This window comes from Falco rusticolus, chromosome 15, assembly GCF_015220075.1.
Source record: "Falco rusticolus isolate bFalRus1 chromosome 15, bFalRus1.pri, whole genome shotgun sequence".
Lineage (NCBI taxonomy): Eukaryota > Metazoa > Chordata > Aves > Falconiformes > Falconidae > Falco > Falco rusticolus.
This window is the reverse complement of record NC_051201.1, coordinates 18,567,501-18,589,769: the sequence shown is the minus strand read 5'-3', so window position 1 is coordinate 18,589,769 and position 22,269 is coordinate 18,567,501.

The window sequence follows — 22,269 nt, the reverse complement described above, 5'->3', positions numbered from 1 at the left end:
CTTGCTGTTTTTGTTGTATCTGGGAATGTTTCACCATAGCATGGAAAAAGGCATGGAAGGAAATCAGTGTAGGAGAACCACTGAAAGGGTGAAGTGTCAAAGGTGATGCAGGAGAGAAACATAAATGGGACAGAACTGTAAAATGCCTGGAGGGCAAACTGCATGGTAGAGTGGTGGAAGGAGAGAGAGATGGGGAATCATCTAGAACATCAGTATCAGACTGTCAAACTGCATGATATCTAAAAGAGGAAAGGGAAATTTGGTCTAAACTAATGGCAGATGGCATAATTCAGGGAGCAGAACAATTGAAAAGAAACTCCGACCTCTGTTCTTGTTGTGGAGATGATTTTAACATTTTGTGTCTTCTTTTACCAGTCTGTATAATGGGGATGGTAGTAGTAACTCTGAAAATGGATGTGGGGACTCGGAGCAGAAATTCTCAAGAACATGTGACCTACTAATACCTGTTATTTACTGTAGTTCACCAACAAGGAGTTCCCGTTTTGTAGCATCAGCAGTACCAAAAGGCCAGGAAAAGCAGATTGTACAAACAAAATTATTTTGAACGCATTTCAGTCCCATTAATGTGTCTGCTGTGCTTCAACAGACAGACAGAAAACCAGGTCTGAGTAGGGAGAAGCAGAATCAAAGTGTGTTGGTTTTAGAATTTATTTTGTGATAAGTAAAATGGCTGTGATCATGGTTTTGTATAGGAAAGCAGAATTTAATATGCTGGCATCAAAATCAAGTCCTTGAGTTCTTGTTCTCAAGGAACAGACATTCTCTGAAAAGAGAGTTTCGTGATGATGGAGACTACCTGCAATTTTAAGTCAAATTTTCAGAACACATTTTAAAAAGAGGGCAGGGGCGAGGTGAACCATTTCTGTAAATCAAAACCAGGTAAAATATTTGTAGCTAAATCATATTTTGATAGTTTGCAAATGAAATTGAATGTTTTGACAGTTTTAAATAAAAACTTTTCATTTCCAAATGGCATTTTTTCATAAAAGTAAAATTAATCCATCCCAAAGAAAAGGGTTTCGGTATCATTCCTTGCACTGGCCTCATTGACTTTCATTCATTTTAGTACTTAGAGAAATTGGGATAAGCATGTATTTTGGTGCTTTGAGGAACTGGATCCTACAATGTTTGAGATAAGCCTTAGTCTGTCCTACAGACAAAGCTGAAATTCATCCCCCAGAGATTCAAATTCTTGATTTTGTCATTTTGACATCTGGCGCTGTAATAATAGTTTCATGCCTGCTTTTCTATTTCTTTGTGTGCACAGGAGGATTGTTTTTTTAAAATGCTCATTTTTCAAATCTTCTTCCAGGGAACAGTTTGGCATGCTTTGGGTCCTCTGAGCAAACCAGTGTTTTCTAACTACAGGTGTTCACCCAGCAGTAACGTTGCACTGCGTTGCACTCCAACCAGAACAAAAAATGAATTATACTCACAAAATATGCCAATGTTCCCAGTCTCGCGCCTTCATCAGGGCTGCAATGTTAGTATACTGTGCTAAATCCAAGTCAACAATAAAAGAATCATGAGAAGTGCGAATGGAATTGTTTCTCTGCCAGGTGGAGTGCAACGAGGCTTTACTGTTTGATGAACAGCTGTAAATACTCTAGATTCCCCCCTTGCATTTGTGCTGTGTAGATAGTAGCACTGGTGTTTTCTTTTTAACATCACCAGAGTCACTGACATTACACTGTTTGCTGCAGTTTCATAGCTTCTCTTGGCTTTTCTTACCTTCCAGGTATTAGATGTGCAATACCCTATAGCAAATGCTACTATAGCCTGAGAAGAACTCACCCTTTCTCTGTAATTTTAGGGCAAAATTTTACAGTAAAACCAACACTCCTTCCATTAAAATGCCATCCAGGGGGATTTCTGTGTGCAGGGGGCATTTAAGGATTGAGTGACCTCTTCCCAGTCATACAAGAGGTTGGTGATGAGTTTGACAATGCAACCCAAATCATCGTATTCGCCATGTGTCGTTCAGCTTGTGTCTTTCTCTTGTGCCTGTCCGGTAGGAAAGAGAACAATTATATACTTACAAATGAATAACTTCTGATTTCTGAGGTGTTCATGCTAGTAGCACTAGGGATTTACATGGACGTGTTAAGCACGGGATCAGATTAAAAGCTGTCGTGTAACAATATGGTTCTTTTGCAAGGATATTGGTATAACTTTTGAGTCTCTGTGTACTATATGTGCCTGTGGGATAAAATAGTAGTAGAGCAGTACCTCCTTGGATACACTAGCCATTTTTCTCTCAGAAATTCTTGGTACACTAGGAGAGAAGCTCAATCACTGATTTAAACATAAAGCAGGTGTGGTTTCATGATACGTGGCCACAGGGTTGTCTTTGTCAAACCTTGATGCTCTGGTTTAAAATAAAGGTATAGACCCCTTGGAGATGAAAACACGGGGACAGTAGGCTTGTGTTACACCAACAGAATGATCAGGTATCAGATCTGGAGCATGAATGTCCTCAGCTGCGTGAGAATATGAAGGAGGCAACACAGCTCAGAAAATTTAGAGAAAGAATTGTTTCACTGTTTATGATAGCCCTACAAATACACAGCTTATATAGCAGACTGACAGAGAGAGGAAGGGAGATCAGCTCCTTAATCCAGAATCTCTGAAAGATGATGGAAAAAACAATCTGAACATGTTACAATAATTCAAATCCCTGTAAATACTCTGTTGAATACTGAAAAACGTGAAAAATTATTATTGCTCCCAAGGCAGCCTATAAATATTGTTACTGTATTGGCTGAATCCAGACATAAAATATTTTCTCCCTGTTTATAAAACAGTTGACAGACATAACAGACACCACTAGCCAACTCTTAATCTTGGTTTTAAGATTTAGATTTGTTCTAGATGTTAGAATTAACCCTGGTTAAAATACATGATAGATTTCTATTCTACAAGGGAAATATCCCTCTTCAGAAGAAATCCCCTTCTTAAATCATCTAGTCTGTGACATCCCCTTAATCCCTTTATTTTCCCCAAATTTAGCATAAATACTTCCCTTTTTTACACCTCCATCTGTTTGTTCTACTTTTCTGCCTTGGTTCCTGTCTGTGATGCATTGAGCTCTGTTTTCAGTCATAAGGGCATTAGCTAAAGCAGTAGTTTCCCAGAGTTGGTGCCAGAGAAGTAGACTGAGTGTCTTGAGAATGGTGAAAGACATAAATATACAGAGACACATATTGATCTGTATGCGTGCAGGAGTGGAGACGGATGGATGGGTAGATGGACATGCACACAAATAAATAATACAGCCAGTGAATGTACATACGCATCTCTCAGAAAAGTCATAGAATTCTAAAATGCTCTCACTAATAGTCTGGTTAATGAATACAAATGCAGTGCAAACTCGAGTAAGCTTAATACATACAATGGTTTGTTCCCAGGCATCTATGGAGTGGTAAGGAGGAGAATTAACATAGGATTATCATATTTTACACATAGACATACTTGCCAATCCTTTTAAGAATACTTTAAGGACAGATCTAGAGTCTAAGTATTTGGAAGTAAGAATTGCTAAATATAGATTGTGCAAACCACTTAGCTATAATTCTTTTGAATTACTTGCTGAATGACACAACTGTGTGTTCAGTTGACTTCTATATAATGAAATAAGTTATTTTAATTTTAAAATGTGGGAAGATAGCAGTCCATAAGCTACCCTAAATATTTAGAAAACTTTCATTTGATTAACTAAGCCATGCTTGGCACTATGAGAAACTATCCACTGCTTTAATACTATCAAAAACCTGTTCTGAAAGTGAATGGTAAAAGATACACGTTTTTCTGAGTTTCAGAATTCAGCACATTTGTAAGGCACATTCCACAGATGCTGGAGGTTTTATGCAGGTACAATCAAGTATCTGTAAGATCACCCGGCTGCATTATGCAGTTGTCTGACAATGTGGGTGTGGTTTCATGATCGTTAATACCCGATCTATGTGCTATCAAAGCACTCAGGGTGTAAATTTGATCTGGATAAAGGGAAAGCACATGACTACATTTCTGTATAGTTGGGTTAGCTTACAATATGCAGTTTGTGCTGGCTGTGATAGTGCAAGAAATGTCTAATTTGGCATAAAGGCTGCTGATACATTTTTTTTGAATGAGCTACAGAACTAGGATGGCAAAGCAAGGTTTTTCCACAATGTCTCTTTGCATCTTGTGACCACAGTGCTTTCTTTCTCTTTGGTATTAGTGATTGAAAATCATGGTTTTAGTCTATTGTAAAATGGACCATCAGAGGCAGCTCCTGTTAAAAATATGTAACAAAACCTCTCTCTAAATGTTGTTAGGATTGCTTCTGCAGAGCAGAGAACATTTGCTTTCTTTTCTTCATTTATTAATATTACCTAAATGACTTATTTGCATAATTTATGGGAATGCTTTTCAAATATTTTCGGAATAGCTTTTGGCGCAGGCAGAAGTAAGTTTAGAACACACAGGTGAGAAGATAAATCTTGTTTCTTCAAAGTTTTTAAGCTGTATCATGGACGAAGAGTCCTTTAGGGTTGCTGTGTCTTGAAGGGTTTTGCTCTGTGTCATTTCTCACCTTTTTACCTCTTCTATGCGGGGCAGAGCAAGAAAGCTAGTTAGGAAAGGGCAAGGCCAACCTGCTCAGTGGCAGACGACCTAGCAAGGGGCAATAACCACAAGAGGTGCCTTGGGAAGATTCAAAGCGCATATTTGGAGAGATGTTTCCCCCAGGAAGGTACAGAAATACTGGAAGAGATTGGCCAGACCCTTGGAGGTTTTCAAGAGCTGGTTAAACAAAGTCATGGCTCGTCTATTGTTCATGACAGTTCTGGGGGAGACTGGAACAGAAACCTTAGCGTTCCCTTCCATTAATATTTCTGAATATGTTAGTCTGTACATACATTGCAGAGAAACCAACGAGTAATTTCTTTGAGTTTTTCACTGCAGGTAAGTTTTCTTTTTGGGTGAATTTTTTTAATGGGATTTCAATGATTTTGTACGGGGGCTATAACTCAGCTGTGAAATCAGCTCCATGGCTCTAATACAGAAGCCATATATTGTATAACAATCGCATTCCCCACAACATAGTGATTACACTAAATTTTAAAAATCTTGTTTTCTTGTTGAAATCCACCATCAAAACCCATTGTGTATATATATACTTGAAAGTACACTTTTATATGAGCATCTTATCAACTTTAATTATTAAAAAAAAACTAAATTAAACAACTTTTCAAACCACAGCAGAGCAGTTTCTACTTGTCTGAAATCCTGTATTCTTTCCTACATTCATCTTCAGAGTTTAGCTTTAAAAGTCATTGTTGATAATTTTAAAATATTTTGAAAGGTAATGAATACCATACAGGGTCAGCCCAGATGTCCTGTTGTGTCCTGCTCTCTGTCTCTAGCTAGCAGTGAATGCTGATCCATGTAAGAGCAGCGCGTCATCCTTTCTCTGGTATATCTTTGCAATAATCAGTGGTTCACTCTTCACCGAACTAGGTGCGATCTGAGAATGCATCTCACAGCAGCGTTCAGCACTTTGCATGTTTAAACTCATTGAAATGTAGTATTAATTACGGTGGTGTATCTAATGGTGCTGTCATTATTCTCTGATGGATTTTTCCAGAAGACCCAGCCACCAGATGTTCATTTGGTCAGTTTCCAAAAGAAATATGCTTCTCTATACATTTTTCATTTGGCATTTAGTGACTTTTTCACAGCAATGCACTTGCAATTAAGAATCTTTTTGGGTTTGAGTGGTTTGGGGTTTTTTTTTGGGGGGGGAGGGGGAGCGGGTGTTAACACAACAATAAGCTCAACTGTGTTTACAGTTGAACTGTTTGAAATTGCATCAGGCAATGAGTCAGTCTTGGTCACTCTTCAGCTGCTCTGAGTTCTCACCCAAATGTTTGTTAAATCAGTTTTGGTCACTTTTGATTTATGGAGGCATGATTAAATAGGGAGACTGGAGCAACAGAAAGTATCTGCTGCTGTTCGGGAAGCACAAGCCCTGGAAGCTGGCGGATGTTGGCTCTGCAGCAGATCAACCTAGCTGGAGCAAAGGTCATCTTCTAATGGAAAGAAAAACAAAAATAAAACACTCCCGCTCCACCACGGGTATGTACTGAGCTACCAGGGGGGAGGGAGAGCTCCTGTAATACAGTGCTGTGCCACCTGTGCTGTCCAGATCTTTATGGTCCTTTACTCCTCTTTTCCTCCCACGGACAGATTACAAAGTCTGAAGAACCTGTGACAGGCCTGAGCAATAGTGAAATGGGCTACTGCTCAGCCTCTGCCATGATCCAGAACCCTCCCACTCAGCGCTGGTTCCCTCCAGCCTTGCTCTCCTGTGATAGCAGCTCATGCCCTAACCTGCGATGGGCAGCATTCCTCAGTGAGAGGTTTGCAAATGATCCTCTGTTTGATTCAGTCTGGAGAGCTCAAGAGGAGCTTTGGTGCACAGAGACATGGGACTGGGGATTTCTGCCCACCTCCAGCTGTGCTCGTCCTGTTTGATGGAATCAGTATGTCACGGCTGATGTTAAACTCGGTATTTTCTTGATTGCTGTTGTCCAGCTGTGGCATTGGGTCCATCTCTGCTGTTCCTACACTGTTCCTTCACGGCAAGCAGACAGCCAAGTGCCGTGTGTGCTCTTCAGCATAAGAAGCTTCCTGGAGAGCTGTCTGTGGCTAGTTCTAGCAGGGGTCCAAATTCTAAAACTGGAAACTTGCATCATTAAGCCTTGAAGTAGATCTGCACTGCTTAATGATGTACAGTGAGACATCAATGACGTTAAATACCTGTCTTCTCAAAGTATGTGTGTTTTCATTATCTTTGCCTTCGCGGTACTCTGGAAGAGTGATTCTGCTATACAAATTGACTTTCTCCTGTGTCATCTGGGACTGGGAAAGGAGGGAAAACAAAAGTCTGGTGCTTTGAAACTAGGTGGTACCAAGGCATTCCATCTGACCTCTTGCACAGCTCAGGAAAGGGCAATGCCATGTTGGGAAGAGTAGTTGGCACCAGACGATGGAATCTTTTATGGAAAACCCCAGTTCAAATGATGGGAACAATTAATTTGCAGTACTGAGGATCTGAACATCACACTTTTATTGTCAAGGAGGCATATCTTTTAGGATCTGTTTGTTATTTTCCTTTGTGGTTCACTTAGCTTTCATTTTTATAACTACTGTATTTACATACAGGACTTAAAATTCCCAGTTTTGTGTAGCAAAGTGGTTGTGAAGGGAATTTTGGTCAATTTTTGTAGCGAAATCTTTTCTATTTACTGAGTGAAGACTTAGTGTTGGCCAGGTGAACTTTTGCGGCATAGGTCCAGGGTTCCAGCTGAAGTTTTTCATTTCCATTTTGTGGAAGCATTTACAGAGGAAATCTGATCTATGCTTTTCTGTTGTACAACACTTTTGTTGCTCATGTTTAAGACTGTAGTACCTGCGTTCAAGTTATGGAAACAGAAAGGAACGCTCGGGCATGCTTAGGTGTGCACACAGTGAATTTTCTGTGTGTAACGAAATGAGAAACACCACATTTTCAGTTTACATCTGCATTGCAGGGTACAGGCAAAAGGGGTTCCCCACTCATTCATAACTGTGAGTCCTGAGATAACTGTTGTTGTTTGGGTAAAATGGACAGAAGAGCAAATTGCACTCCTTGTTCTGTTTAAAAGGGTGCTGTTTTGCAGCCTCAGCCATGGTTTTTTCCAGTCCCATGCGTTTCCATCATGGTTCTTATCTTTGCTTTCTGTAACTCTGCTTCTTTCAAAATCCCAGTGATTAGTATGCAAAATTTCTCTGTCTTTGAAGCTAAAGACATACTCCTGGGTATTGTCATCAGTTACAGCTTTGGTGTTCTGTTCAGCATCTTAAGAATAAAATCTCTAACTAAATTCTTATCCTGTTATTAAGGACCTAAAGTAAAGGAGCTAACTAAAGGAAGCATGAAAATCGTGAAACACTTCTTTTTTTTGTTATTGTTGTCGTTTCTTTTTTGCTGTTAGTTTTTGCCAGTACCACTTACTTCAATAAAGCTAGTGGCAGCTTTTAAGCAAGAACAAGTTGTACAGTACATGGGTGTGTGTCTGTCCACATAAATTTCACTTCTTTAAATTAAAAACCCAATAAATGAAAACTGTCCAGAAGCACTGGTTGTAAATGAAAGGCTGACTCAATGTCTGCTATGGCCATTAATGAGCCTTTCCTACACTCCCTAATCATCTTGATTGCCTTATTGAATGAAACATGTGACACAGACCTTGTGTGGAATCTCAGTGGTGCTCAAGCACTCACTTTAGTTCTTTGTAGAGTATGTGGTGATTTACTACTGGCACCTTTTCAAACGGCAGCTCTTTAAATTTGTGGTCTTTGGTTGAATCTTCTACCTATACACTTAGTTTCTCAAAGCACCAGTTATCTTCAAATTGTTAATATCCCAGCAGGTGTTAATGACAGAAAAGCCATGCCAAGCCCTTGGTCGGCATATCATTTTCCTTGTTCAACATGAAGTCAACATACTTCCCTCAAAAAGGAATTGACTGTGGTGGAAAACAGCCGGACAGGTTCCTACTTCTGTAGCCTTTTTGAAAAAAAAGGATCTGCACATTTTTAACCGGAATGTTCATTATCTCTACTTAATAAAAGTTTTATTAAGAAACACCCTCGTTTTTAATCATCCCAGAGTTATTTGGGTAGCCCATTTGAACTAAGACAGTGGCCCTATCGTGTATCTAGTGAAGAATTATTATCCTGCAGCCCTTCATACTGCTTGAGTACTATAAGCTTCCTGTTGATCTTTGCAGTCTCAGGAAAAAGATGAAGTTTACAGTGGAAGTGGAAAAGGAAATGATTGAATAAGCTTTGAAAACTAAACTACTCTTCCTCCTTCAAACAGATCCTTCTGGGCATGGCTAGAAAGACACGGAGTACAATGACAAGGAAGTCTACTAAACAAACTTCTGGTGTTCTCATAGTTGTTACTGGCTGTGTACAAGTTTAGTGGAACTCATTCATGCTTGTTAAAAGATGAGGCTGTTAACTAGTAGTTAACTACATTGTTAACAACTTGTTGTTTCTAGTATTCTGGTTTGGGTTGGTTTGATTCAGATTTAGGGACAACATTATACAAATTTAATCCATATTGGTGGAGCAGATTTTTCTGAATGTTGTTCCTTTAGTAGGCTAGACAGTTAATGTTTTTAAATTGTAAACTTCAACTATATTTTTAAATGTATTGTTGTCTTTATTTTTTCATTTTCGATCTCACCAAAGAAGAAGGTAACTGCTCTTGCAGATGCAAAACAATAACTATTTGACTTGGCTTCCCATCATAGTTCTTCTGCTTCTGTATCACCATTTCCACACAGTGCACATCTGATCAGCCCATGTGGTGCTAACATTGAGAGCTCACAGAGCTTAACTGATATTCTGGAGAGGACAATCTATGAAAGCACCTTTTTTTATCAATAGTTTTCCCATTTCAAAAGATCAACACACTTTGTAATGTAATGAACTATATAATATGTGGGTGAGAGGGTGTGTTGTGTGCGGAAACCCCAGTCAAGGGTAATATCTGTTGTCCTTCAAGCAGTTGCAGTGTAAGCAAAGGATGAGGAGAGGAACATAAGGGACCTCGGGAGACAACAGTGAGCCATGTAGAGGGAGCAGAGAAATGGTGTGAGAGACAAAAGGTTAAGGGGAAAAAACAACACCAAAAGTAAAAACAATAGAAGAGGAGAGAAAGAGAACTAGGAAAGGGTGAGGACAGGGAAGAGGAAAATAAGATGCAAAAGGAAAAGAATGGGAGGAGCAACCTGTGCACCACAAGCAGAGGAAAACAACATTGGAGAAAGAACTGTACTGGCTGGAGATGTCCATGAGACACCTAAAGCATTTGTATTCTACCTAAGTGTTCTGTCTAGATTTCTAATCTGCTTCTTAATGCTTTAGAATGTTAAATGCATGAAAATGGGAAATCTTTTTTCTGATGCATATTTATTTCTTCTTTTCTAATGTTGCAATATGCACAGGGAAAGAATAGGATGTGTGTTAGTTCAACACAAGCTCAGGACAACTTGTTTTAAGTGAACAAGGGTGTTGGGTATTGTGAGCTATAAAAACATTTCATTGTTAGACAAGAAGAGTTAAATGTATCACTTTTAGCAATCTTCCAAATTAAACAGCCAAGTTTTGCTCTTCCCTCCGTCAATATGACATCATTTTGTTTATACTGAAAAAACCTACATCTTGAGTTGGAGCAGGTTATTCAGTGTGGCAAGAATTCATAAAATGTTCTTAGAAGTTTTCATTTTTGTCTCAGTAAGAGGAAGTCAAAACAAACATTTTCAGATGTATAAACCATATACTTTAAACATTGCTCCCAGTGCTGCATTTTTGTTTTTTGGTTTGTTTGGGGTTTTTTTTTCACTGAAAGCACAAAAACATTAATCAAATACATTAGTACACAGGGGAGAGATGTATGAGAAAGAAACTGTACATCTGTACAGGAGGGTTGTCTACACTTTATATTTATTCTAGTGATGAACTTCAGCCTTCTGTCACTCAGTACTTCAGTATTTTCTAATTAACCTTAGTTTTGCAGTTCCTTTTAAAAAAGCAGTTGACAATCACAGTCACTTGAGGACTGGATTACACGGATTATATTCTCATTTTGTTTCTCCCTGATAGGACATTTCTAGCCATTTTGTGCTCTTCTGCTGAAACCCAAGTGCCCCTGAATGCTGCTCATTGGTGTTGGGATGGGGAGAGCCGTCCCTCCAGACCCAGCTGCCACGGCAGTGCTTTTCTAAGGTAAATTGCTATAACAAAGTTAAAGCATAAAGCACCAACATGACAAAGTGCTCCTGTAGCTGGAACTTTAGGTGGCATCTTAATATCTTTCGGAAGCAGGCAGACCTGGCTCCAAACATGTGAGTTATAAAGGGCTCTGTCTGTGAGGATGATGCCGTGATGTCTGGTAATGGTAACTAGCAAGGCAGTGAAGTCACTTCTAAAAGTATCGTGCTGCAGCATGAAGCTTCCTGGCGTGATGTCAAGTGGCTCTTGTGAACCCCGACTGCTCCGCAGCAGCTACGGTTATTCTTAGAGACACTTCCCATTCCTTAGGAAAAGCTACTGTGAGAAGCTTAGTTGACTTTTATCTTTAGAAGCAAGCATTTAAATGTTGGACTAATTTGTAGCTCATTCACAGCTCAGCTGCAGCCCTGCCAGCTGTGCTGGGATCAGTGACAAGCCTTTCTTCCACCTCCAAAGCACACTTGCAGACAGATCCAGGGCCTGGAAGTGCATTGCCCCAGAGGCAACTCGGGTTTTTCACAAGCATGTAGCTGCCTGGGGGACTTTTCTAGAACAAGTAGCATATTAGGCGTTCCCTAGCAAAGGGAGACCTTACACACACATAGGAATCTTGCTGGCTTCACATGCATTGGATTGGTGTTGCTGGGGTCTGCCCTGTTGGAGATGGAGAGGGGCTGGTGACCATGGAGTTAAGTATTGCCCCAGCAGGCCGCATGGCTTAGAGGCAGAGGCATGAGCTGCCCAACCAGGCAGCAGAAGGGGACTAGAGGAAGGACCTCTATTCCCTCAAGGGATGTTGGTTCAGAATGGTTGGTAGGAGCATCCTTTCTCTTGGTTGGATGGGCACCCGTGCCCCTGGGACAGCATTCTTGCAGGACTTGGCATATCAGCTGAATTAGAGACAGCCTCTCTTGTGTGTTGGACCACAAGGGGAAAAAACCTTCCTTTTTGGGTGGAGATCAGAAAATTAGTTAATGAAACTGAGGTAGGAATTGGTAATAACTACACTGAGAAGCATCTGGCTGTGCAGCTTGCAGTCATTTGGCAGTACGGAGTGTTGCTCTCACGTTGACAGAGAACCTTATTGTATTCTTCATTCTTGTCCCACCCATCTCTTCTGGTTTTGGGGAATGAGGTTGGAAATGTGTTTGCCCTCCCAGATTTGGAAAGTTGGTTTGTTCATTTCTGCAGTCTGATGACTAATAAACACACTTACTCAGAAGCCTAGCAGCCTCCCCTTTTCAAGCCCTCACTGCCAGCCACGGTTAAGCTGGTCAAGCTGGTTGCAGACTTCACCTGTATTTTGGAGAAGTGTGTGGTGGCAGCTGGGCAAGCCCTGGGGCAGTGACATCTTGGCTAGCAGAGGGCAGGAAAAGGCAACGGGTCCATTCCTGACCTGGCAGTAGGATGAGCCACACCCTGTCAGGTTTACTTCATTGCAAAAAAAATAATAATAAATTTAATTTCATAGTCACAGATTTATATGGGGCTCCCCATCTGAAGGAACAGAAATGAACTAGCACCTCTGCTTCTTGGCACAGTCCGTTTAACCTGGACAGTATACAAAGATATACGTATGAGAATAATGTTTTTCTTAAATTTGCCAAGCATATCTTTTTTTTTTTTTTTAGTTCAAGAGATTTCTCCTTGTTTACACAACTGTTAACTTTAGTCTATCTTATACACACAGAAGATGCTTCTTTTCAATGTCATTCTTCTTTTAAGACCCAAGAAAGAGCGAAGGAGTAAAAACAACCACTCGTCACTGTTAACATGAGCTGCTGAAGTGATTATATTAGTTCACCGTAAGTGTCCAGATGCTCTGAGCAATGGGCTCTCGCCGCCGGTCGGGAGATTCCCATAGCAAGCATCAGTAATAGATAGTGTGAGAAAAAGAAACATGATCAGGGCTCTTCTTAAAGAGAGTAAAATATACACCCAGCAGGGATGAGAATATCCTCGAAACAAACAGCAGGGAGCTGAAACGAGGAAGAACCAGGGCAGGAAATGCAGCTACCATTCTGATTTCATCAGATTAGCAGAAGCCGAACAGGGGAGAAACCAGAGGATTTCTGTGAAGGTGGAAGAGCACCGTGTTAGGGTCACCCTTGACCAGTACACCCAGTTTTCATACTGTGCCCGTGTGAAAGAGCAGAAGAGGTGCAGAAATTACGGGTGAGGTGTCAGCTCATCATGGAATAGTTGGCTTCTTTCCTATTTAGTTTTTCTTTTCTAAACTTTCTTCTTTTTTTTCAACTTCAGGTCAGATTTTTAAATTAAGAAACTGCTCTTTAGAACTGAACCTGCAAAAAAAAGTTGTTTGCTAAACTGACCCAGTTTCATTAATAGCTTTGGTCTTTCCTAAGCAATGTTTTTGAACGTGGTTTGGGTTTTTTTGGTTTTTTTTTTTTTTTTTTTCTGAAACATAGTTCTGGCAGCTGTGTATTGTCTCGTAGTGACACTTTCTGGCTTTTATTAATTATTGCAATTCAAGTGCAACAAATACAGAACTAACTAAATGAGCCCTTAAAAACATATTGCTCTTAATTAAATGGAAACTTTGAAGGCAATGGTTTAACTGGGTGAGATTCACCAAGGGCAATAAATACATTATATCTACTTAGTGTTTTAAGTGAATTTTAATTCTGTCTCTAACAAAATTAATTTGATTTTCAAAATGAGGAAAAGGGGTGGAAGTAATGGGAGTGTAAGGTCAGTGAGTGATCCTGTAAAAGCCTTGAATTGGCAGGTGGAGTGGAGCAAATTGTGAGATGGAAAGGCAAAGGAGATTTCTCATTAGGGTGTCATGTTAACCTGAAGTGATTAAAGTGTGAGGCCTTGTAGGAGCTGATTTTTCATTTCTCCAGCGATCAGGGCTTGTAAGCAAAACTAGGAGAAGGGATCAAAACAACAGAGGACTCAGCCTTACTGTGTCATGGGTCTTAGGACCTTGGCAAAGCCAAGCTTCCTGAAAAAAAGGATGGAAATTGGTCCTTAGTATGTTTAAATAAAGATTGAGAGTTATTTAAATATAATTTAAAATGATTTAACGAAAACCAGTGTTTGAATATAAGGTTTCATTTCCCTGAAAATAAAGCATGGCTGAGGATGAGAACCTTTACATGTCAATCCAGTGATTTGGAGACCCCTGCCTGGAAGGGGAGCTCAGATGCACTGCATGAGTCGTAGCCCTCAGAGGACTGGCCCCAGTTGCTGTGCTGGATGTGTGTGCTGGCTGCCTACACTGCTGCATCTGCTGAGCTGCACAAGAGTGGAACAATATTACAGGTTGTGGAATAGCAAGCAAGATTTCCATTTTCCCTGGAAGAAGGAATCGGTGACATACAGTTCACTGCTGAATAGGGCATATGATCAACACTATTGAATTGAGGATGCATTTGGTTTAAGAATGGTTACTTAAAATTGGTTACTTTTCTCCCCACTTTTATTTTAATCTTTTAATTCCTCATTTTAAAGTAATATTTTCTAGCCTCCAACTTTCATAAGAGGTCACTAGAAGAAACATATCAAATAATTTCAGAATGCATTTTAGTTGACTTTTGGATAAACTTAATGGAAATTTTCATAAGAAATATTTTGAAACATTTTTGCCACAAGATACATTTAAGAAAAATCTTAAATACTAAAAAAAAAAAATTAAAAAATATATGATTTGTCATATTTTATAGACCTAATGGACACAATTTGCACACAGGAGGCTTTTTGTGGGTTGAAGATGGGTTCTGCGGGCTGTGCTGGGCTCAGGAGTCAGGACTTGGTGAATTCCCTTTGGCTGTCTTTGGTCTGCTGTTGTTACAAAACTCCAAGAACTCTTGCTGCTAGCACTTCTGTGAATGTTTTAGGAGATGTGTTTATTGCTTTAGAGTGAAGATGAGGAAGGCAATTCTTATTCCAACAGCTTCACTGAACAGTAGGGAATCACAGTCACTTACAGATAGAGAACTCAGATAAATGAAGGGAAGACTCTGTCCATGTGCCACTGCAGGTTAGAAGACACCTGTTCTACCTTTTCTTCTTTCAGAAAAAGCAGAATAAATCAGCTAAGCAGGGGGTTAGCCAGGAGAGTTGTGCTATCAGCACTCTCCGTCTTCTGGTGGCTGAGCAAGCCAGCTTGAGCAGCTCTGCAGTCCTGTCCCATGCTGCGTGCATGCACTTCTGCAGGCATACCCTGAACTCAGCTACAGCCCCTGCACCCACACGAGCTCCTAACTTCCCAACTGTCTTATTTGTCTCGTATGTTGTTTTATCTACTGACATTAAATGTTCCTTCAGGCAAAAAGTACAACAGAAAGCCAAGTCGCCTGTGGTATAGGTATTGAGTTTCTGACCTAGAACAGCACCTACAGAAAGGAAAGCTTTTAAAGTCTGCTGTATTTGAGGGAGCAGGTACCTGTTGTCTTTTAGCCATGAAATGGCTCCTTTTATCCTGAAAATACATTTAAATACAATGAGGGAGGACTAGCATAAATACAAGAAAACATTTTGTGTGCTAAATATGAAGTATTTCAGAAGTAACCTGCAGTGCGTAATTCTTCATCAAGCAGAAGCCAGGGTACAGCTTCTGCTTCTCTTCTCACAAATTTGAAATTAGTTCACGTCTTTCCTTTCTTTTATGTTGTTGGCAATTATTCAGTGCACCATAAGCCCCGTGTCCTAAATTTCTTGATTCATGTCTAAACATTGTTTGTATTAGCTGTACCCTAATTAATCCTTTTGTGCCACAAGTTGAATTTGCCTAGCATGCTTTTCATTGCCAGCAATGGATGCACCAAATCTGCTGATGCCAAAGAGGTAGCATATATTTAACATGCATCAGCACTCGCTCTCCCTTTTATAATTGCTGATCCTCCCGCACTTAATAATACGCCACTAAGCTAAGGTTATACACAGCTCATGCAGTGCTAACTATCAGGGTGTGTGGTTATTCTATAATAACCACATTTTAGGGTGTGTTTCAATTTTACAGGGCAGTCATTTACTTCAAATTACTTTGTCATTTCTTAAAGCCATTGTGTAATTCCTTTATTAAAGGAAAAGAAAAAATATAATTTGATTTTTAAAGATGCATTAAATAACACTAATTATAATGCTTAGCTCTTAGCACATTTTTCATCCTCTGCTTTACAGCCATTTTGCTAATTAATTTTTATGGCATCCTTGTGGTAAGCAACTAGCTGTACCTCTGACTGAAAGTTTGGAATGCCAAGGCAGGGAAATCGAGTGGTTTGCCCAAGATTACTGTGAATTGCCCAGGAGCTGAGTTTAGAGCCAGTAGTAGTATTTGGCTGTTTCTGACTGCTGGGTCATGCACTCACAAGTATTTCTTTCCCCCAAACTATATAAATAATCTCAAGAATTATTTCATCTAGAAAACAGATAAGAACAGAGCCATAATATGGCACAAGTCAGCTCTGTGCTCAACAGGATCCTGGCTCTGTGAAGGAAGATGTGCTTCTAAACAGCTCCACTCAAAAAATAAAATTCCAGTCAGTACGCCACTGGTCTTTGGAGGTCGCAAAAATTTTCCTAAGTGTCCACCAGTCCTTTTCTTGAAGTTTCACCAAGTAATTAGTGGTTGTGAGGCAGTAATCCATGTTTCCATTGCCTCCTGTAAGGCCTTTTCAAGCTCCAATCTAACTGCTAGCTCTCGACCTGTGATTAAATTTCTGAGCTGCCTTTAGTCTCAAGAGCGTTCAGTTCGGTAAAAAGAAATGTCTTCAGCTGCGAGCTGCTAGCAGGTTAGGGGTAAAGGAAGAGAAGATGTTTCTTCTCTTGTTTGTAGATGCACCATCCTTAATGGAGGGGAGAAAGGAGAAGCAGAAAACAGAAGGTGAAATGACTGCAATGGGAGTAGGTAGGTACTGAGAGTTTCTGAAATAGCAGGCAATCACATTTAGGCAAACATACAGAGTAGAAAGACTTTTTAAAATTGTTTATCCCAACAACAACTTGAAGAAAAACTTACTGGAGCAGTTTTATCAACAATCTCAATTTTCTTGGAGTGTTGATAATAGTAGGATATATTAATACATGTGTGTGTGTATATATATATATATATGTAGCATTAAATTCCAATAGTGTAATATAATGTATCTGTGAAATCACATGATTTTTTAGGACTCAATTTACATTTATTAAAAAAGTCAATCTGAAAATAGGTCTTAAACATACAAGAGCTTAACAATGTTGGAAGACAAGTTAGAACTGCTTGCTACATTTAAAGTTTTGTGTTTGACAGTGTTGTGGATGTATTTGTTTCGGGAATGTGGACTGGATAATATTATACCCAGATTTATCACAGCTGGATCATTTTCAATTGCTCAGTCTTTCTTGTTTGTTGGTTGTTAGTTTGGTTCCAGCACTAAGGGCCCATGCAAACTGAATCCTTCTGTTTCCCCAAATTTTAAATTTAATTACCTTTAAGCTTACAGCACGGTTATCTTTGACTTAGGTCTTATGTTAACACTGCAAATACCAGATAATCATTTAAAAAGGTGACTCTTGTCATTTTCCCAAAGGTCCTAATCCTCCCGTGGGATCATGTTGCAACACTTAACTGACATGCTGGAGTTGGCTTCAGAGGAGCTTTGTGCAGGAGCGAGGTCCGAGGCAAGCCTCCTTCAGGAGCACAGCCTTGGAAATACAGGGATTTGCTCCTGACAGGTCTTTTTTATCAGGACTTTGTTGCTTATGGTACTTCATGACAACATAAACTTCAAGGGCTTTATGGTAAGACAAAATTAAAACTCTAAAATATTGGTGGTGTTGACTTGCTGAAAGACTGTGTGTTTATTAGCCATAAATGAGAAGAAATATTTACATAATGCCAGGATCTCAAAGGCTGATGCTGTTTCCTTGAAAGTTCAAATAAAGCCTCACCAGAAGCTACCTTGCTGAAATCTGCTCAACCAACCTTTCTTTAAAAACACTGCTTACTGTAGCTCAGTTTCTGGCCCACCCTACAAAATTGCCATCTCTGGTAAAGTTAAAAGGATGATTCATACACCTGGAGAAGGAATTGAATATTCAAGTCGCTTGTCAGGCTGGCAGGTTTAAATTATATAACAGGAAGCTTTCTATTCATATGTAATGTAACTGAATCACCACTTCTTTATTGATAATTCATTATATGTTGCTACTATCACTCTGCAGCTCTGAAATGCTTTTTGCTATAATGATTTTATACCGTACTACTATAATGGCCTTCTGACTGTGTCAATCAGCACTACTTGCGTGTACAATAATATTATTCTGCAATCTGTCTTGGGAGAATGCTTAAAAGCTTTCTCTCATTTTCTCCATTTAACTCATGTATTATCTGAGTTTTTACATTAAATGGCCATACTTAATATCCCATGACATGTCACCTATTTTCTAGGGAGGATACTGATACAGTACTTACCAATTCCAGAATCTATACTAATCAAATTACACCTGCCCACCTCAGCCAAGAGCAGTTAGTTCAGCGCATCAGCATTTAATCTGTAGGAAGAACTTATGAGAAGGAACAAAAACAATGTGAACTGTAGTTGGCTAAATGTGGGCATGGTTGATGCAATTTGTTTTGTGAAGAGGGATTAGAAGATACTGAAATCAAGACGAGGTACAGGGGTCAATTTATATACAGATGTATTGCCAGAACTCAGCTTACATCAGTAGCACATTTATAAAGACAAGGCTTAATCAGCAAATATTTATGCTCTTTCTGATACACACTTTATGGTAGGTACTTCTGCTGAACGAGACTTCTTGGTTGTAAAATTAAACGTGTGCGCAGAAGTAACAAATGCAGTCAGACTTTACAGAGACTTCAGTCTCAATGGAGATAACAATCATAGTTTTGCATTGAAAGACAGCCTGAAAGTCCCAAATAGTTACTCTAAACCCCTTCCACAAGTCATGTTAGCGTACTGGAAATTTTAAGACTTGAAATGCCAGTAGCTGAACACAAAATCCTACGTTGGAGCCAGTGCCAAGGCATTTAATCTGTTTGACATAGACGTTTTCCCTAAAAATACTGGATACACTTAAATCTTATTTGTTGTTTGATTCAGTCAATGCCATGGTGTAACTGACTTCTGTGTTAAAGAATAAAAGACTATTTACCAAACAGTTCTGAAAATTTAATGTTTCAAGGGCAGCAGGTGTCCATTTACATTAACGTTTGCTTATAATATAATCCCATCTACTCTGCATACGAGAACTTCAGGCAAAGTTAATGCAGCAACATTGCAGTCTCGACGTACAGGCAGAATTAATTTGCTCAGCCACACAAGAAGAATGGCAAGGTGGAAAAGCAGTGGTTTAATTAGGCCACAGCCTTATTAACTCATAGCACAATAAATTGTTCAGCTTGTGTTGTCGTTCTTTCCTTGGTCTATTTTTAAGCCAGCTCTCCTTGGGAATCGGATATTCCTTCCTGGGTGCTTGCAGCTGTTCAATGGAGGAGACTTCCAGCTGGAGAGCTCATATGAAGGTGCAGGAGAAGACCCTAAACAGTCAGGCAAGGATGTAAGCATTTTGTGACTTCTGGATGGGAATATGCATAATAATGTGTAGGTGAATGGCTTTTCTTGCTTTTGCTGACAAAATTGACCCACTTGGGCCTCTTCTAACGCCTGTCTACACCAGCACGTTGGCAGATATCACAAGGAATTTCCTGTACTAATGTACATTTGGCGGGAAAAAATCCATAGGCAAACCATAGAGTTCTACGTTTAAAAGTCAAGGAATTGTCATAGAAACCTCTCAGGGGTTTTCTTTTGGCATTGTTTCCTCTGCTGCACTATCCTGCCAGCCCTGCTTTCGTAGTCCCTTGCAGGCTTTCGGAAGCTCTCAGCACACAGGGCTGCCTGGGTGGCACGGGCATCGTCACATCATGGGTCCATACCTGTCCTAGTCTGGGTTTCTGTTTTCACCCGAGCACAAAATTAAACCTAAAGGTTTTTTATTTCCTCCAGCAGTAGCAGAGCAGAGGCAGCACCCTCCATACTGCAGTCTCGCGGTGCTCTGCAGAGGCCGGCAAGCAGCGTTACCCTGGAACCCGGGGAAGGAAGTAAATGATTTATGCAGCCCCAGAAGACTGTAGCAGCAATGCGACCAAAGTATAAAGTTTAGTGGAAATGGGGCAGATTGTCATGATGGGTGTCTCAACTCCATCTGCAGTGTCCAGACCTCCTGTGTGCCACCACAGGTCTTTTACCCCTTGCCTGAAGGTGGTAGGACCTACCCCGACCCTCCTCCCAGCGCTTTGCTCTAATCCTTGCAGCACATTCTCTCCCAGAAATGCAGCAAGTGTCTTTTGCTTTTAAAATACACTGTAATTATTCATTTTACGGTTTGGTTGTAACACACAGTATGTGTTTGATTGCCTCGGTATTAGTATAACTAATAACCCGAAGAGGAAATGATGCTTACTTATGGACAAGTTAAATGTAAAAATGTAAAATAAAGGGATAAGGGGCTCTGGGAAGAAATTTCTTAGGGAAAAAATTATTGGTTTTCTTTGAATGTGTTTATTTTATAATTTGATAGAAACAAACAGTTACTATGGTAACTGTCATATCACAGGCAACACACGGAGCAAGGAAGATACAGTATACTTACCAATTAGCAGAATGAGGTTTAGTGTTTTTAAAGAGACATTTTGCCTGCTAATGTGATGAAACAACTTGGCCTTCAAGGAAAGTTAGTTTGCTTCTCTACATCTTCTTGGCAGTTGCATTAGCTATTGCTTCTTGATGTTGCACCCCTCTTTCTGGCGTCCTCCTCTTCGGAGGTTCTCGCTGCTCCTTGGACAGCCAGCAGCTCACAGGGTCTGTCGTGGGGTAACCACCCCACCCATGGGGCAGGGTCTGTTGCGGGGAAGCCTCCCGCTCCATGGGAATGACATCCCCCAGAAGGTGGGGAGGAATAATAACTTACACCCTTGTGACACCCAAGATGCTCAGAGCACATTACTAGTGTTAACAGTCTGATGGCATAGGTAAACATTATTGCTTTAGGATTTTAAAAAAAACTATTTTTAATACAGGAGGCAGCTGAAGTATGTTTAAGTGTTTTCAGGGTCAGGGAGAAGTGGAAGTAAAGGGTCCCTGGTTTCCAGACCTGTGTCCTGGCCACTATTCAGCTCTCCCAGTTTTTGTGTGCTGAACTCCTCACATATTCCTTTTTATTATTATTACAAGAATATGGTTAGTATGGTCTTGAAAATGCTGTGGTGCACTGACGTTGTTTCCTTTTACTTTCTGTTTCCAAGGGACTTGAAACACAGCAGCATAGCAGCTCTTCTGCTTATATAAATTATAATCATATGTATGCCATATTTTCAAGGTTTGGGTTTTTTCCCCTTTTTTAATTTTCTTTCAGGAAGAAGGGGGGGCATTTTGGTTGCTCTGCAGGCAAATATGTGAAATATTATCCTCATACTGCAGGGTAGTTCAGAGTGTCATGTTTAATCTGTGTATTCATGTGTTGTATAATTTTCAAATATACATACACATCTACTTTAAATTTTTTGCATATATATTTATTTGTATATATTTTATACAATTGCACATATACACATATCATATTTCCGTCACTGGCTATAGCACATAGGGCTATTGACTGCTCTTTTTCTTCCCTTTAAAGAGCATTAGCATCAGTGATTTTTGTTTATTTATGTCATCTCTGCAAGAGACAACCTTTACCGATATAATTTTTGCTCTAACACCACGTTCACAGAAGGTTGTGTTTCAAAGCTGACATATTCCCCCTCCCTAAAGAAGAAACGTAGTGCTGCAATTTGTCTTTTTAACTAAGCTATGTGGGTCTGGGTAGCATGAAAAAAAGAGAAAGAAAAAAAAAGAAAAAAATTGTTGTCCTTGTCACCTGCCATTTTTCCAGCCGACTTGACACCCCCAGGCTTCCCAACAGCTCTTTCCAGCAGGAGCTGTCTCGGAGCTCTTAGCATCACCAAATAATTGAGGTTGTCACATCTCTTGTTCATTGTTTTTTCCAGGCCTGGAAAAAATGCAAATATTTCATTGTAGTCATTAATTTTCCCATCCTTTTCTTCAAGCATCTCATTGGTTTGATCTGATGAAAAGGGCTGAAGGCATTATTGCAAACACAGTGGCATCCAGGTTCTGCCTATAGTGGGGAAGAATCTCATCAGATAAAGTCTCAGGGAGGTCATCAATCACAGTTGCTGACAACCATTTTGCCTTCGTTTGTTACAGATGTGAACATGCTTAATTATTTGTAGTGTAATTAGTTCATGAAATGTCAGGAAATGTCAAACTGTGTTCACAGCACAGATTTTTGCCGCAAAGAGCAATGAGAGCAAGTGTCAGTGGGAGACATGGAGGACTGATGGGGGGAACTGTGTCTGCAGGCAAATGAGGGAAATGGCTT